Source organism: Hibiscus syriacus, unplaced genomic scaffold, assembly GCF_006381635.1.
Source record: "Hibiscus syriacus cultivar Baekdansim isolate YM2019G1 unplaced genomic scaffold, ASM638163v2 tig00111779_pilon, whole genome shotgun sequence".
NCBI classification, from domain to species: domain Eukaryota; kingdom Viridiplantae; phylum Streptophyta; class Magnoliopsida; order Malvales; family Malvaceae; genus Hibiscus; species Hibiscus syriacus.
This window is the reverse complement of record NW_024063176.1, coordinates 785,767-802,643: the sequence shown is the minus strand read 5'-3', so window position 1 is coordinate 802,643 and position 16,877 is coordinate 785,767. Positions and strand designations below refer to the sequence as shown.

Here is a 16,877-nt window from a genome sequence, read left to right as displayed (position 1 = left end):
TATTGAAATTAAGTGCATATGCATAAAGTTTTCCAAAAAAATGTTATGCATTTGAAAATTTTGATATCAATTGTTAGAGAGATATCATTTTCATTTAAATCACATGCATAAACATTTAAATTTAGGTCAAAAATTTAAAATTTGTAAAATCAAAGTTTTTGAAAAATTGATATCAATTGTTAGAGATATCATTTGCATTAAAACCAATTTTGACTAAAATTTTATTATGGTGAACTAAAAATAAAAAAATCATTAAAAATTTAAAATGTTCATCATAACCATTTTTTAACATACATGCATAATCATTTAAAATCAAAACTCATGCATGCATAAATCCTATGAGCACCAAATAACTAAAATTAAAAACATTAAGCTTAGAGGTTACCCATTCCTTTTCATGTGTGGCTGGAGCATCTTGAATATCATCATTTTCATCATCATTGCTCCCACACACCTACAAGATACATTTAAATAGATTTTGGTATCCAAATTGCTTTGGATCCTTGAACGTTAGTTTCAATGCCCCTTGTTCATTTCGAGACCATACTTGTCTAATTTTAAAACGTTTTCCTTTCTTCAAATGACAAGTATGTTCCTTATGACCATGATAATAACAATGTGAACATATTGTCATTATTGAACTAGATGAATTATTTAAAATGATCTCTTTTTCTTTTGTTAAACATTCAAGCTTAACTTTCAAATCGAAATTTTCTTTTTCAATACTTTCAAATTTCATTTTTGAAAGTTCTAAATCCTTCTTCAAGATTTCATTTTGATTTTCAAAATCCATTTTCATTTCTAGAAGAAGTTTGTTTAATTTGAAAATTTCTTTTTCAAAGTTTTCAGATTTTATTTTTGAAAGCTCTAACTCCTTTCTCAACATTTCATTTTGATTTTCCAAGTCTGTTTTAGCTTTCAAAAGAAGATCATTTTTAGCAATAAATTTAGAAATCAGATTTTTATATTTGGAGTTCATGGTCTCAAACTCCGAAAATAATTCATCATAGGCATCTTGTAACTCATTAAAAGAACGTAAATTTAATTTATTTGAGTTTGAAGATACCTTTGGCTCCGTTAGAGCTAATAGAGACATCACCGAAATTTTCTCTTATTTCTCGTCTCTATAGATTTCCTCGAGCTTATTCCAAAGCTCCTTGGCACTTGAACATGAAGAAACTCCTTCATAGATTTCAGGACCAAATGCACACAACACCATGTGCATGGCCTTCGCATTAAGTTGAGCTTTCTTCAGTTCTTTGTCACTCCACTTCTTCTCCTTCTTCTTTGGAGAATAATATCCATTCTCGATAATCTTCCATGTATCAAGATCATTGGATTGGATGAATACCTTCATTGATTTCTTCCAATGATGATAGTTGACTCCATTAAAGTATGGAGGCATATCCGTTGGTAGGGAGTCTTCCATGTGGAACAAGTCGAAGGTGGAAGTCATCTTCTCGGTTGTGTTGGGAATTGGTATAGCTTCTTCGAGGATCATCTAAAGGTGGTTAAACCTTCTTAACGAGTTAAGCTCTGATGCCAATTGTTGGGATTTTTGTAAGCTCGAATCGATAATCGGAACTGTTTGCAAAGAGTGGTCGGAACGGTTTTGTGTTTAGGAAGTAAGGAGATTGAAAGATAGAGAATTGCACAGCGATTTATAGTGGTTCGACTTTCTCAACCAAAGTCTACGTTCACTACCTTAGCTCCTCACCAAGGATTTTCCAACAAATTCACTAATTTGTTATTTCTTTTGAGGACAAAGAGATAACCTTACAACTCCCTAGTTTTTCCGGGCTAAACTAGAACCTTTCCCCTTTACAAAATGATAAGAAATGTAAACAAGAAAACCTCTCTAAGGCAGTTGTTTACAAGAATTAAGCTCACAAGAACAAAATATTTACAAGAGAAATATGAAATAAGAATGAAAAACTCTTCTCTTGTGTTTGATTGCTTGGATAGTTGTTCTCTGACTTCTTCAAGTGTCCTTAGCTTGTATTTATAGCTTAGAATGTGTTTGATGTCGTATATAACCGTTGGAGATGTTTTGGAGCCGTTTGGGGATGATTTTTCTACTCAAAAAGGCTGCCCATAACATGGTGCATCGATGCACTATCAATGTGCATCGATACTCCTTCATTAAATTCAAATAAACTAGCCGTTGCAGCTTGGTGCATGGATGCACTAATTACATTCGAAATGGAGTGCATGAATGCACTACATGGTGCATCGATGAACTAGTGGCAGGTGCATGGATGCACTGCCGGGGTGCATGGATGCACTGCCGGGGTGCATGGATGCACTGCAGGGGTGCATGGATGCACTGCAGGGGTACATGTATACACTTTGACACCCTTTAGCATTTTTGCTCAAATCCGAATTTAATGGACTTTGATTTATTTTTGAAATCTTTTTAAAACTTTGAATAAATTCAATTCAAGTCCAAAAACATTTTGCCTTTAAATTTGTTATATCGAAACATAATTCAACACGAACACGTTCACGAACATGTTTGCAAACAATAAATAAACAAATATGAATACCTTAAAAAATAAATAAACAAATACGAACATAATTTTATTCGTTCAAGCTCGATCATTTAGGGGAAGTCTCATGTGCGACAGCTTTAATATACGACTAAAGAAAGATGTTACTGGTTTTGTTATTATTTTTTTAACATTTCTGGTAAAAAAAAAATTACCTAAAACATTATTATTTCTATCGATTTTGTTATTATTGAACGTTTTTCCGATTTTGTTAACATATATGGTAAAACGCTACCTAAAATATTATTTTTTTCTACTTGTTTTGTTATTATTGGACACTTTACCGGAAATGTTAAAAAATATTAATATTTTAGATAGAAATAATAATGTTTTAGATAATTTTTTTACTGAAAATATTAAAAAAATAAGAGCAAACTACACGAAAGACCACCAAACTATGATCAATAATTAATTTGACCATTAAACTTTTTCTAAATCAGTCAGATTACTAAACTTTTTAAGTGAATCAATCACATCATGATCCGTTAAAAAAATAATGACGTGACTATTCAATAAACTTATTGTTTCCGGGTTGGACACACTGCCGCATAAGAAAATATATTTGTTTCTCAGAATCTCTCTAAATCTCTAACGCTCTCAATTTCCCTTCGATAATCACGAGGAAGACGCCAAAGCAACAATCTCCAACTCGAGTCAGACGAACCCATTTTCTCAAACTTGGTCAAAGTTTCTCAAACAACCCCTTTCCCAGCCTTGGGCGAATCCCTTTACTGCTTCGTTTCTCTCCGTTTCTTCTTCTTTCAACGCGTTCATCGAGTCCACGGCCAACGGCACGTATTTGGGATGGAACAAAGCTCCGGAGGTTATGATCGACGGCGGTGGAGAAGCTGAGGCTTTGGGAAATACAGACAAAGTGACCACCGTGGTTCTTTTGGGGTGGCTTGGGGCTACGAACAAACATTTGAATAAATACGTTGAATGGTATAATTCAAGAGGAATCCATGTTGTTACTTTTCTTGTTGAACTCAAGGATTTGTTGTGCTTGGATCCGGTTTCAATGCTTGACCGACGTATAGCTGAATTGGCAAATGGGTTGGCCACTTGGGGTTCAGAGAAAGAAGAAGATGATCGTGAAAGGTGCTTCATTTTCCATACTTTTAGCACCACTGGCTGGCTTGTGTAAGTAATTTCTTATGACTGAAAATGGCTTTGGTTTTGAAATTTTGCGTATGGGAAAGTAAAATCTGGCATTATTGGGCTATTCTGTGCAGATATGGTTCAGTGATTGAGCGTTTTCAGAGAAGAGAAGGGTTGAAAGAGATTATTGAAGGAGTAATTTTTGATTCAGGATAAGCTGACCCTTTAAATTCCAAGTGTTTTTAACTATGTTTCTTTAGCTGACATTAGAATGTGTATTGGTAGGAATACTTTAGATTATGATCGAAGTTAATGACATCAAGTTGTTTGATTGTGAGCTTTAATGAAATGTTTTTATCTGTTTTCTCTGATGCTTTCTTAATATATTGATCAGTGTTTGTCTCTATGGTTAAATTTCTTTACCTCACTTGCTATTGTACACAAGTTTAGGTTCATTTCGTTAAATAATCATCCTCGAGATTGAAAACTCCGGCCTTTAGATCAACTCGAATGGGAAAAGAAGTGGTGATTCGCATATCCACTTCAACTTTGCAGGTCTGGCAGCTGGTTTTGCTGTTGCTATACTGAAGAAAACGACTCAAAAAATGGATCCGAAAATGGAGTGACTGATTGGAAACCACAGAAAGAGGAACCGGAGATGGTTGAAACTGTAGTGCTAGCTTCCTTGGAGAAGTTCTTTAATTCCCTTCTAAATATGCCGGAAGTGGAGAGGTCAGTTTTCCCTTTATGTTTATTCGTTCTCTCCGTGTATGATTAAACATTGTGGTTGCGATAAACAACTGATTGAGGCCATCTATTACTTGTTCCTCCTACTGCATAAAGTTTAGGGCGGTCTTGAATGAGGCCTTGGAGCACCATCCGCACTGTCCGCAGCTATATCTTTATAGCGCAGCTGATAAGGTTGTACTGTATAAATCCGTCGAGTTGTGCATTAACGAGATGAGCAACAAAAGGGATAAAAGTATTCTCCTTGAACTTCGGCACGTCTCCTCTTGTCGATCACTACAGGAATTTCCTCAACTTATATTCATCAGAGCTTCATAGGTTCCAGAAAGAATGTTTTCCACCTTCTAAACAAGAATGAACCATTTCTTAGTAGTTCAATCCACTTGTTCCAATCCCATGTTTCTTCCGAAATAAACAGTTTGATTTTCAGACGAGGGTCATGAAAATGGTTTGAAACCGAATGAGTTTTGTGTAAATAAACGAGGGTAATGAAAATGGTTTGAAACCGAATGGGTTGTGTGAAAAAACCCATGTGTCTCCTCAACTAGCATTAATAATAATATAAAAATCTTTGGTGTATGTCGTTATTAGTTTATAACAGTCACGTTAGATGTGTCGTTATTTTTTTAACGAAAAATAATCTAATTGAATCAATTAAATATATTAAAACTGCTTCACGGTAAAAATTTCCCGATCATTTATACTCGTATGATCATATATAAAATGGAAAAAGCAATATATGTCCCTAATAGGTAGAATCTAGAAACCCTAATAGGTCTCCTCTAAAAAATCTCCTTAACTCGCGGGTTCAAAGCAGTGCCCTACTCTTTTTTCATTTGCATTCGATACCCAAAGCTCATAACTTTCGAAATTGACGTTTTTTTTCTTCTTTTTGATCGGTAGCTTAGAGTTCTTCCATCAATGGCGGATTCAGAGACGTTTGCTTTTCAAGCGGAGATCAACCAGCTTCTCAGCTTGATTATCAACACCTGCTACAGTAACAAAGAGATCTTTCTTCGTGAGCTCATTAGCAACGCCTCCGGCGTAAGTCCACTTTCTCTTCCATTCATGTCTAAAGACTGATAATTTTTATTTTTTTAATATAATTTCTTTTTAATACGTTAGTTAATGGATCTGAACTGTCATGATTTGATGTTCATGGGTTTTGCTTAATTGTTTTCGTGATAGAAATTTTAGGGTTCATATGAAAGCTTAATGAATGCTGCACGGTTCTAGTTTGAATTTGTGCTCTTTCTTGGATTTATGAGTGTAAAAGAGTGAACAATAATCATTTCTTGAATCTAATGTGTTTAATATATTGCAAATTAATGGGCATTTATGTGTTATTAGTAATTGTTTTGATGTTGAACCTATTTTCTGTAGGCTTTGGACAAGATTAGATTTGAGAGCTTGACAGACAAGAGCAAACTCGTTGCTCAGCCGGAGCTTTTCATCCATATTGTTCCAGACAAGACTAGCAGCACCCTGTCGATCATCGACAGTGGTATTGGGATGACAAAGGCTGGTAATTGTGCTTAGTTGTGCATTCAAAATTAAGATTTTGGAGTTAAATGGGCTTTTAATGTGACGATATTGCTGCTGTTTAGATTTGGTGACCAATCTTGGTACAATTGCAAGGTCTGGGACCAAGGAATTCATGGAGGCATTGGCTGCTGGTGCTGATGTTAGTATGATCGGTCAATTTGGTGTCGGTTTCTACTCTGCGTACCTGGTTGCCGAGAAGGTGATTGTTACCACAAAGCACAACGATGATGAGCAGTATGTATGGGAGTCCCAAGATGGTGGATCATTCACTGTCACCAGGGATACCTCTGGGGAGAACCTTGACAGGGGTACTAAGATTACACTTTTCTTGAAAGAGGACCAGCTTGAGTACCTCGAGGAGCGACGTCTCAAAGACTTGATTAAGAAGCACTCTGAATTCATTAGCTATCCTATTTCTCTCTGGATTGAGAAGACTACAGAGGAGATTTCTGATGACGAAGATGAGGAGGAGAAAAAAGGATGAAGAAGGGAAAGTTGAGGATGTTGATGAGGAGAAGAAGAAAGAAGAGAAGAAAAAGAAGAAGATTAAGGAGGTCTCACATGAATGGTCTTTGGTGAGCAAACAGAAGCCAATTTGGATGAGAAAGCCCGAAGAGATTACCAAGGAAGAATATGCTGCCTTCTACAAAAGCCTTACAAATGATTGGGAAGAGCATTTGGCTGTCAAACACTTTTCAGTTGAGGGGCAACTCGAGTTCAAGGCTGTCCTCTTTGTTCCCAAACGAGCTCCTTTTGATCTCTTTGACACGAGGAAGAAGCCCAACAACATCAAGTTGTATGTCAGGCGTGTCTTTATCATGGACAACTGTGAGGAGTTGATTCCTGAGTTTCTCAGCTTTGTGAAGGGTATTGTTGACTCAGAGGACCTTCCTCTCAACATCTCTCGAGAAATGTTGCAGCAGAACAAGATCTTGAAGGTGATCCGCAAGAACCTGGTGAAGAAGTGCATTGAGCTCTTCTTTGAAATAGCTGAGAACAAGGAAGATTACAACAAGTTTTACGAGGCCTTCTCGAAGAACCTCAAGCTTGGTATTCATGAGGACTCTCAGAACAGGACTAAGATAGCTGAACTGCTGCGATACCACTCCACCAAGAGCGGTGATGAGATGACCAGCTTGAAGGACTATGTGACCAGAATGAAGGAGGGTCAGAATGATAAATATTATATAACCGGTGAGAGTAAAAGGTTGTTGAGAACTCCCCCTTGAGAAGCTGAAGAAGAAGGGCTATGAGGTCCTTTACATGGTTAATGCTATCGATGAGTATGCTGTTGGACAGCTGAAAGAATTCGAGGGAAAGAAGCTTGTGTCTGCTACCAAGGAAGGTTTGAAACTCGATGAGAGTGAGGATGAGAAGCAAAAGAAGGAAGCTTTGAAGGAGAAGTTTGAGGGTCCGTGCAAGGTTATCAAGGATGTTTTGGGTGATAAGGTGGAGAAGGTTGTGGTTTCCGACTGTGTGGTTGATTCTCCTTGCTGTTTAGTGACTGGTGAGTATGGTTGGACTGCCAACATGGAGAGGATCATGTGGTTGATTCTCCTTGCTGTTTAGTGACTGGTGAGTATGGTTGGACTGCCAACATGGAGAGGATCATGAAGGCACAAGCTTTGAGGGATAACAGCATGGCTGGGTACATGTCCAGCAAGAAGACGATGGAGATCAATCCCGAGAACCCAATAATGGAGGAGCTGAGAAAGAGGTCTGATGCAGACAATAATGACAAATCCGTCAAGGACCTTGTCCTCCTCTTCGAGCAGCTCTCCTGACTTCCGGGTTCAGCCTTGATGATCCTAACACCTTTGGCAACAGAATCCACAGGATGCTTAAACTAGGTCTGAGCATCGATGAGGATGCAGGTGAAGCTGAAGCTGATGCTGAAGGCAGCAAGATGGAAGAAGTCGACTAAGCTTTAACGTATTTGACTCACCTTCAAGTTTAATGTTTACTGATTTACGTTTTGTTTGAATGCCTCCGTTTAGTGGTTTTGTTAGTAATTTTGGAGAGAAGTTTAGACCCTTGAATGAGGACTGCTATTTGTTCCTGGGATAATTGATATTTTCAACCAGTGCCTTATCTTTTGAGCTTGCACGCATTGCTTCTGGTACTGTAAGTGATCTCCTTGTTCCTAAACCAGGATGTCTAAAATTAGTTCTGCATATTTCTGGACGGATTTTCCAATATATCTTAACCAACTTGATTTTCATGATTCTGTACTGTCAACACATCATTACACTGTTGATTTCGCCCGCCACATTCTGTAGCTTAAACAACTTCCGTAATTGCAAGATTATAGAACTACTTTAGAGTCGTATAAGCAGCTGCTAGCGATGGCAACTTATCCGAATTCGACCTGTTCCTCTACCCTGATAGGATGGGATCGGGGTTATTTTTTAAAAATTCTGAGTTGGATCGGATTAAATTTTATAAAGAATGACATCGAATTAGATCAGATTTAACTCAAGATAATAATATGATATTGTCTTTTTATATTTGTGTTGGACCAAATTTATGTTTTATAATAAAATTTAAGATAAATTTTGAGTCTAATAAAACTGTGTTAAATTTAAGTCTAATTCGAATTGAATAAATATGTTTTTTTCAAATTGACTAAAAACTTATTTCGACTTATTGTCATCTCTACTTGCTACTCAATAGTTCCAAATATTTTAACTTGATTTGCCTAAAAGTTCAACCTTATTTTGATGGTCTCAAATGGAGAGGTTAAAATTGTCACACCCCAAATTTCTAAGATAAAATTTATTTAAGGACCAAAACAGGTAGTTTTGAAAGATTCTTACCGTAGTGCGCTTGAAACCCGATCGAAATTGTCGCCCATCGTCACTCTGTTGTCGATTGCCAATTTGAGTGAGTTTCGATTTTTTTTTCGGTTGATTTAAATTGTTTTGGGTTGAATATTGAGATGTTGTGGATTAATTTTGGTTCATTGAAGCTGTTGGAGTACTTGGCCGTCGTCCCCGACCCTGTCGTCGTTGCCACACATCGCCGCATGCATGTGGGGCTCCTCCCCAGCCTTAGAACATCCTAGAACCGGTTCGAGTTGACTTGAATCGGTCTGAGTCAACTAGGACTGAACCGAGTCAATCCGAATCGGCTTGAGATAACCCAAACCGGTCTAACTCGTTGACCTTGACCCAAACCGTTGACTTTGATATGACCGTTGACATGTCGTTGACCGTTGACTTTAACTAGTTTGCCTGTTAACTTTGAGCAAAAAGTCAAAATTTTCGAAAAATCATATTTTATATTTTTCGACGTCTTGAGTTTGAATCCGAAGTCCGTTTGCCAAATTCAAACTCGATAAGTTGTTTTTCGATATTTTTTTCTCCCAATTCAATACATATTTTCACATTTAAGTTCCATTTCTAATGTAATTGGTTTGACCATGTATCCGAGACATTATAGGACGTGGAATTAAAGTTCGAGGGTGATCATCAAATGGAGTTTAATGGGTTAACCGATGTGGCTCAAAAATCGAGGTAATACTTCACTACTCTATGCATGCTTTATGGTACATGTTGGTGATTTGTTAATGCATGATTGAAGTTATTGGTCAATTACATAGAATTAATTATTGATGGGCTCAAATTAAATATGGTATAAAGATAATAAATACAATAAGACTCAATTGACTCGTGTAAGGAACTAGAAGATCAATAAGAGATAAATATAAGTTCAGTGATTTAATTTGTAAATCAATTAATATAAGGACTTGTAAATTATGATTAATCTCGTTAAAGGCTAAATTACCGAGAGTACTTTACATGTTTGAATTACTTGAAATGACTATATTATATGATAAAGTTGAACTAAATGAGAGTTATTGGGATTTTCGAAGATCAAATTGGACAATTGAAAATTGTGCACGATGGGTGAATTTGCAAATATTGTTTAGGGAGTAAGGATAAAGAAAATATAAAAAAATTGGCACAACGATTTATAGTGGTTTGACTTCTCAACTAAGTCTACCTCTACTACCTTAGTTCCTCACTAAGGATTTTCCAACAAATCCACTAATTTGTTCTTTCTTTTTCAAGGACAAAGAGATAACCTTTACAAACTCCCTAGCTTTTAACAGACTTAGCTAGAACCAAAACCCCTTTACAAGGAAAAAGATATAAACAAAGAACACCTCTAAAAAGGAAGATGTTTATAAAGAATTAAAGCTCACAATAACAAAATATTTACAAGAGAATAAGAATAAAGAGTGAAAAGTTCTTCTCTTGTGTTTGATTGTTTGAATAGTGTTCTAACTCTTCTTCAAGTGTCTTGAACTTATATTTATATGTTGAAATGAGTTTGTGGCCGTTTCTAGCTATTGAGAGTGATTTGGAGCCGTTGAGGTTGTTTTCTCTACAAAATAAAACTGCTCAGTACAGAGGGTATCGGTACTCTTATAGGGAGCATCGATACTACCTTTTTTATTTTTAAATAAAACTAGATGTTACTAGCCGTTGGGCCTGATAGTATCGATACTAAGACTATGGTATCGATATTAATACGTAAAGTAGTATCGGTACCCCTTTGGATATCAGTACTATTTTTGCATTCTGGAATTTGAGCAATGCTGACAGTATTAATACTTCCCTTATCTTTGGTATCAATATCATATGAACAATATCGATACTGTTCATGAGGTATCGATACTGTAAGAACAATATCGGTACTTCTTGTCCAGAAAAGCATTTTGTGCTCAATTTCAAGTTAAATGGACTTTGAATTATTTTTGAAAACTTTGAATAAATTCAATTCAAGTCAAAAAACATTTTGCCATAAATTGTTATATCAAAACATGTTCAACAGAAGTATTGTACTTATCCGAATTATTGAAAAGATCGAATTACTCTGGAAACTCTGAAATAAGCGGGATAAACTTGAATACTAAATAACCTAAGTACCCTCAATGACATAGAATTAAGTGGATGACTAGGATAAGTCTGAAAACACTAATGAAATTATATGTTGTACTGTCCATAATGATTATAAACCACAACTAAAGCAAGCCGATATTTCTTGATACCGTTGCAATACTGAAATGAAATAAATACCATTTGAATACATGTTTGTCTCCCTAAGATCCATTCAACGATGATTCTGAAGATGATCAGTTCAACTAGAGCAATCAATATTAAGAAGTGAATAATGGTGAATTACCTCAATCTAAATGATTGACAAGTATCACAGTATTGAGATTGGTTAGTTTAATTTGACTCGAAGTCCTGATAATTCGATATAAATCCTAAATTCTATAAATGGTTGTTTTACTCTCCTTGGGTTAAATTACTAATAATTCTTCGAGATACCAAAATGTCTAAAATGTCTCTGATTGTCTGAATAATGGAATCACTCTTGTCATATCTGAAATCTCAAGCAACACTGATGTAAAAGATTCTGAATACCTTTCTGATTACTTAGTGCCTTGGAAAAACATTTGAATACTATGATCTTGATAAATCACTTCTTGAGTGACTGATGAATCCGCCAGCTATCAAACTTCCTTTTTATAAGGATATCGTTTCTAAAATTCAATCAGTTTACAGAAGTTTCTTGTTTCCCTCGCTTGATAATTGCTAAGTACCTCCAAAAAATAATTGGATCCTATAGTGTGTTCCTTATGTGCCATACAATTGTTTTACTTGTTTTAGAATGTGATTTTCTGAAATTTCAAATTTATTGAAGTATTGATTTACTGTTTATGAACTATGACTACATGATATGCATTCTTTAGTTATTATTTTTACTGATAAATAAATATGTCTAAACTCTGATTTCCTACTACCACTGGTTACTATCTGAAAAAATTTTTTTCTTTAGGGTACTATGGGATCTAGTATGAAGTCTCTGCAGGTTCAGTTCTGATCAAATTGGTAATTCCTTCTATATGTTCAGCACCATTAGCTGATAATTCCTTATTGCAGGTTCAGTTATGATCAAGCTTGTAACTCCTTATATAGGTTCAACACTGATCAGCTGGTAATTCCTTATGGACCTAAGACGACCCTTGGGTGGACTCTTGGACCCAATGGACCTAGTGGTAAGACCTTATGGACTTTAAGGTACTCCCTTAGGGTGACTTCTCTGCTATGTGCATTGGGTAAGTCCTTGTGTCCTTGAGGGCATACCCCTCAGGTGGGCACCTACGCTTCGGTTAGGGTAAAACCTTATGGACCTAAGGTGCTCCCTTAAGTTGACACCTACGCCCAATGGGCCTAGGGTAAGTCTTTATGTATGTAGTTCTGCGGAACTGCATATCGGTGTTCAATTGGTGGGTATTGCTGTAGTTTTAAAATAAGTTTTAAACTACTAATATTTTTAAAGGATCTGTACATTTTCTCTGTTTTATTGGAACACACTAGACTCCCCAATTTAATCTTTTGAACCTGTCTCTATCTGAATACTTCATTCAGACCGTAAATTCCTATTTGTAACTGAGGACTTAGCTAATGGAATCTGAATTCAACGCTAGAATCTGATGATGACTATCGCTCTAAGAAATTTATGCTTTACCTTATACCCAATGACCTATTGCATTCTTCTTGTAGTCGTGTATTACTGAGCTTTCCAAACTCACTTTGTTACTTACCATTTCAGGTTAAAGAGTTTAATCATGTGCTTTTACCGACATCAGTAAAGGAGTTCATCTGCGTTGTTTGCGAAGTACGATGCATGTACTTAGGGAGGGGCATGTAGGTTGTATTATGTTTTTATATTATAGTTTGAAACTTGTTTTACTACCGGATATTGGAGGATTTTATTTTAACATATATAAATGATTTTCTGAACTCGTATTTTATCTATAAATTATTTTACGATTTTAAATAGATTAACAAAAATTTTAATTTTTTCTTAGATTTTTACTGTGGGTTGCTCCAGTGACACTTTAAATCAAATTGGGTCACCCGCATCGGTCTGAGAGTGTTAAAAAAATCATTATAGGATGGAATTTTAAGATTTAGATTTGATGAGAGTATTATAGGGTAAGATGATAATTGAGACATATTTTAGGGGTTGAATTATTTATTAAGCGTTACATATTCTAACAAGTGATATCTTATGGTTCATAATAATACAAAAATTATTGATGCATCAAACATAAATTTATTCAGTATTTACCTTTGTAATTTTTTATTACTCTAAGGTGGTTATAAGATAATACATGTTCGAAAGACTCAATCCTTCAAGAATGAATACTTAAATACCTCTACAAACATCGGGTTTGAACTCAGAATCTCTAAGGACATGAATGAATCGATAGGGGGTGGGTGGGGACGGTTACCCCCTAAAATTTTTAAATTCTTATATAATTTATATATTTGTTTTATATTTCATTTTGAAAATTTATTTTTATCCCTAAAATTTTATAAGTTATCTCTCATAACATAAAATCATACGTTCGTCACTTTAATCGGTGAGGTTGTTTGGTTCATACTTGTAATTTAAAGTTACTAAAATGTCATTGATTTAAATTTAAAAAAATGAAGAGTATAAGAATTCAAGACATAATTAGACCTAAAAGGAAAAGAACTAAAAAGGAAAAGAAAATTCATATAAAAAAGCAAATGAAATGGCGAAGAAAAGTATAAAGTATGAACGAGTGGCTCCCGCAATCACAAAACTCCCTATTTTTTATTTTCTAAAAATAATTAATAGAAGGATCTAGAAACCCTAATGAACTTCCTCATATAAGCTCTCCTTGTACCCACACTCGTAGCGGTGCCTGATCTTAGTTTCATCTTCTTCTCCCCTCATTTTGAACTTCCTTGGTATTTCATCTTTGAATCGGGAGTTTAGAGGTTGTTCATCGATGGCGGATACAGAGACGTTTGCTTTCCAAGCCGAGATCAATCAGCTTCTCAGCTTGATAATCAACACTTTCTACAGCAACAAGGAGATATTTCTTCGTGAGCTCATCAGCAACTCCTCTGATGTAAGTCTTCACCTTCTATGGATCTGCCTTTTTTAATAATTCCGTTCGGGTTCATAATTCGATGGATCTGATTTCTTTTCTGATTTGATGTTGATTTGATGCTTAATACGTAATGATCTGTTCTGTGGTTGTTCTTTTTGATTCGCATATTGCTTTTGTTAGCTCAAGGTTTTTATGTTTAGAATGAAATGATGGATTTCATAGGTGTGAAAGTTGGATGAAATTGAAGATCTTTGATCTTTCTTGCTGGGAATTAGTCTTGTTTTTCAAAATTTAAATTAAAACTGCTTGTTTGTCGAAAAAATTGCGTTCATTTATGTGTTTATGAATGCAAAAGAATGATACTGTGAATAATGTGTTTGATATAATGACCATTTGGGCGTAGTTAGCGTATGCTATAATTTTAAAACCTTTTTCTTGTAGGCTTTGGACAAGATTAGATTTGAGAGCTTGACCGACAAGAGCAAGCTCGATGCTCAGTCGGAGCTTTTCATCCATATTGTTCCAGACAAGACTAATAATACCCTGTCGATCATCGACAGTGGTATCGGCATGACTAAAGCTGGTAAGTAGTTTTAATTTTTAATTTTTTAATTTTTGCTTCTTTAATTATTGTGTATTTAAATTGGCTCAAAATTTGACTACATCACTGTTTATATCTAGATTTGGTGAACAATCTTGGTACCATTGCGAGATCCGGGACCAAGGAATTCATGGAGGCATTGGCTGCTGGTGCAGATGTTAGTATGATTGGACAATTCGGTGTTGGTTTCTACTCTGCGTACTTGGTTGCTGAGAAGGTGATCGTTACTGCAAAACACAATAACGATGAACAGTATGTGTGGGAGTCTCAAGCCGGTGGGTCGTTCACCGTAACCAGGGATACCTCTGGGGAGAACCTTGGCAGGGGTACGAAGATTACTCTTTTTTTGAAAGAGGACCAGCTTGAGTACCTCGAGGAGCGCCGCCTCAAGGACTTGATTAAGAAGCACTCTGAATTCATTAGCTATCCCATTTCCCTCTGGACCGAGAAGACTATCGAGAAAGAGATATCTGATGATGAAGATGAAGAGGAGAAGAAGGATGAAGAAGGGAAAGTCGAGGATGTTGATGAGGAGAAGAAGGAAGAGAAGAAAAAGAAGAAGATTAAGGAGGTCTCGCATGAATGGTCATTGGTGAACAAACAGAAGCCAATTTGGATGAGAAAGCCCGAAGAGATTACCAAGGAAGAATATGCTTCCTTCTACAAAAGCCTTACAAATGATTGGGAAGAGCATTTGGCTGTCAAACACTTTTCAGTTGAGGGGCAACTCGAGTTCAAGGCTGTCCTCTTTGTTCCCAAACGAGCTCCTTTTGATCTCTTTGACACGAGGAAGAAGCCCAACAACATCAAGTTGTATGTTAGACGTGTCTTTATCATGGACAACTGTGAGGAGTTAATTCCTGAGTTTCTCAGCTTTGTAAAGGGTATTGTTGATTCTGAGGACCTCCCTCTCAACATCTCCAGAGAAATGTTGCAGCAGAACAAGATCTTGAAGGTTATCCGCAAGAACCTGGTGAAGAAGTGCATTGAGCTCTTCTTTGAAATAGCTGAGAACAAGGAAGATTACAACAAGTTCTACGAGGCCTTCTCGAAGAACCTCAAGCTTGGTATCCATGAGGACTCTCAGAACAGGACTAAGATTGCTGAACTGCTGCGATACCACTCCACCAAGAGCGGTGATGAGATGACCAGCTTGAAGGACTACGTGACCAGAATGAAGGAGGGTCAGAGTGATATATATTATATTACCGGTGAGAGTAAAAAGGCTGTTGAGAACTCCCCCTTCCTTGAGAAGCTGAAGAAGAAGGGCTATGAGGTCCTTTACATGGTTGATGCTATCGATGAGTATGCTGTTGGACAGCTGAAAGAATTCGAGGGAAAGAAGCTTGTGTCTGCTACCAAGGAAGGTTTGAAACTCGATGAGAGTGAGGATGAGAAGCAAAAGAAGGAAGCTTTGAAGGAAAAGTTTGAGGGTCTGTGCAAGGTTATCAAGGATGTTTTGGGTGACAAGGTGGAGAAGGTTGTGGTTTCCGACCGTGTGGTTGATTCTCCATGCTGTTTAGTGACTGGTGAGTATGGTTGGACTGCCAACATGGAGAGAATCATGAAGGCCCAGGCTTTGAGGGATAACGGCATGGCTGGCTACATGTCCAGCAAGAAGACGATGGAGATCAACCCTGAGAACCCCATCATGGAAGAGCTGAGAAAGAGAGCTGATGCAGACAAGAACGACAAATCCGTCAAGGACCTTGTCCTCCTCCTCTTTGAGACCGCTCTCCTTACCTCTGGGTTCAGCCTTGATGACCCCAACACCTTTGGCAACAGAATCCACAGGATGCTCAAACTCGGCCTGAGCATCGATGAGGATGCAGGCGAAGCTGACGCCGATGCTGACATGCCTCCATTGGAGGATGCCGATGCTGAAGGAAGCAAGATGGAGGAAGTTGACTAAGCCTTCTTATACGAACTCAGTGGTTCTATTTTATTTTTGAACGATCCTTTAGCCTGCCCTTTACATTTTCATTTTGCTTGGTGCCTCCTCATGGAGGCTTTGCTAGTTATCTGGAGAAATGATAAATGCTGTCTTTTTTTTCTTCTGGGAATTTCAACAGTCTTTATTGCTGTATCGTTCTACTTTGTTTTGACTGGTAGGCTAGGATTCTGAATTTTGATTGCATATTGAATTACTGTCCAAAACAATGTCCTTAAACTATAATCCTCATTTTAAATTTCCTTAAACTATGTTCTCATTCTATTTGTGATTAAATTTTTGAACATCTATTTTCATTCGTGAACTATGACTTTCTTTTTAAATTGGTCTTTAAAATTTTGAATATTTCAATTTCATTTTTGAATTCATTCATTTCAATCATAGTTTAACCTGGAATTTTTATTTTTTCAAACATATAATAATATTACTTGATCTAATGAT

The 16,877-nt window shown here is 36.5% G+C and overlaps 2 pseudogenes; both read left to right on the top strand.

Annotated features, from left to right (window-relative positions):
• Positions 1-3,139: 3,139 nt before the first annotated feature.
• LOC120170367 lies at positions 3,140-4,874 on the top strand (annotated as a pseudogene).
• A 423-nt stretch (positions 4,875-5,297) lies between these two features.
• Positions 5,298-16,538, top strand: LOC120170427 (annotated as a pseudogene).
• Positions 16,539-16,877: the final 339 nt, after the last annotated feature.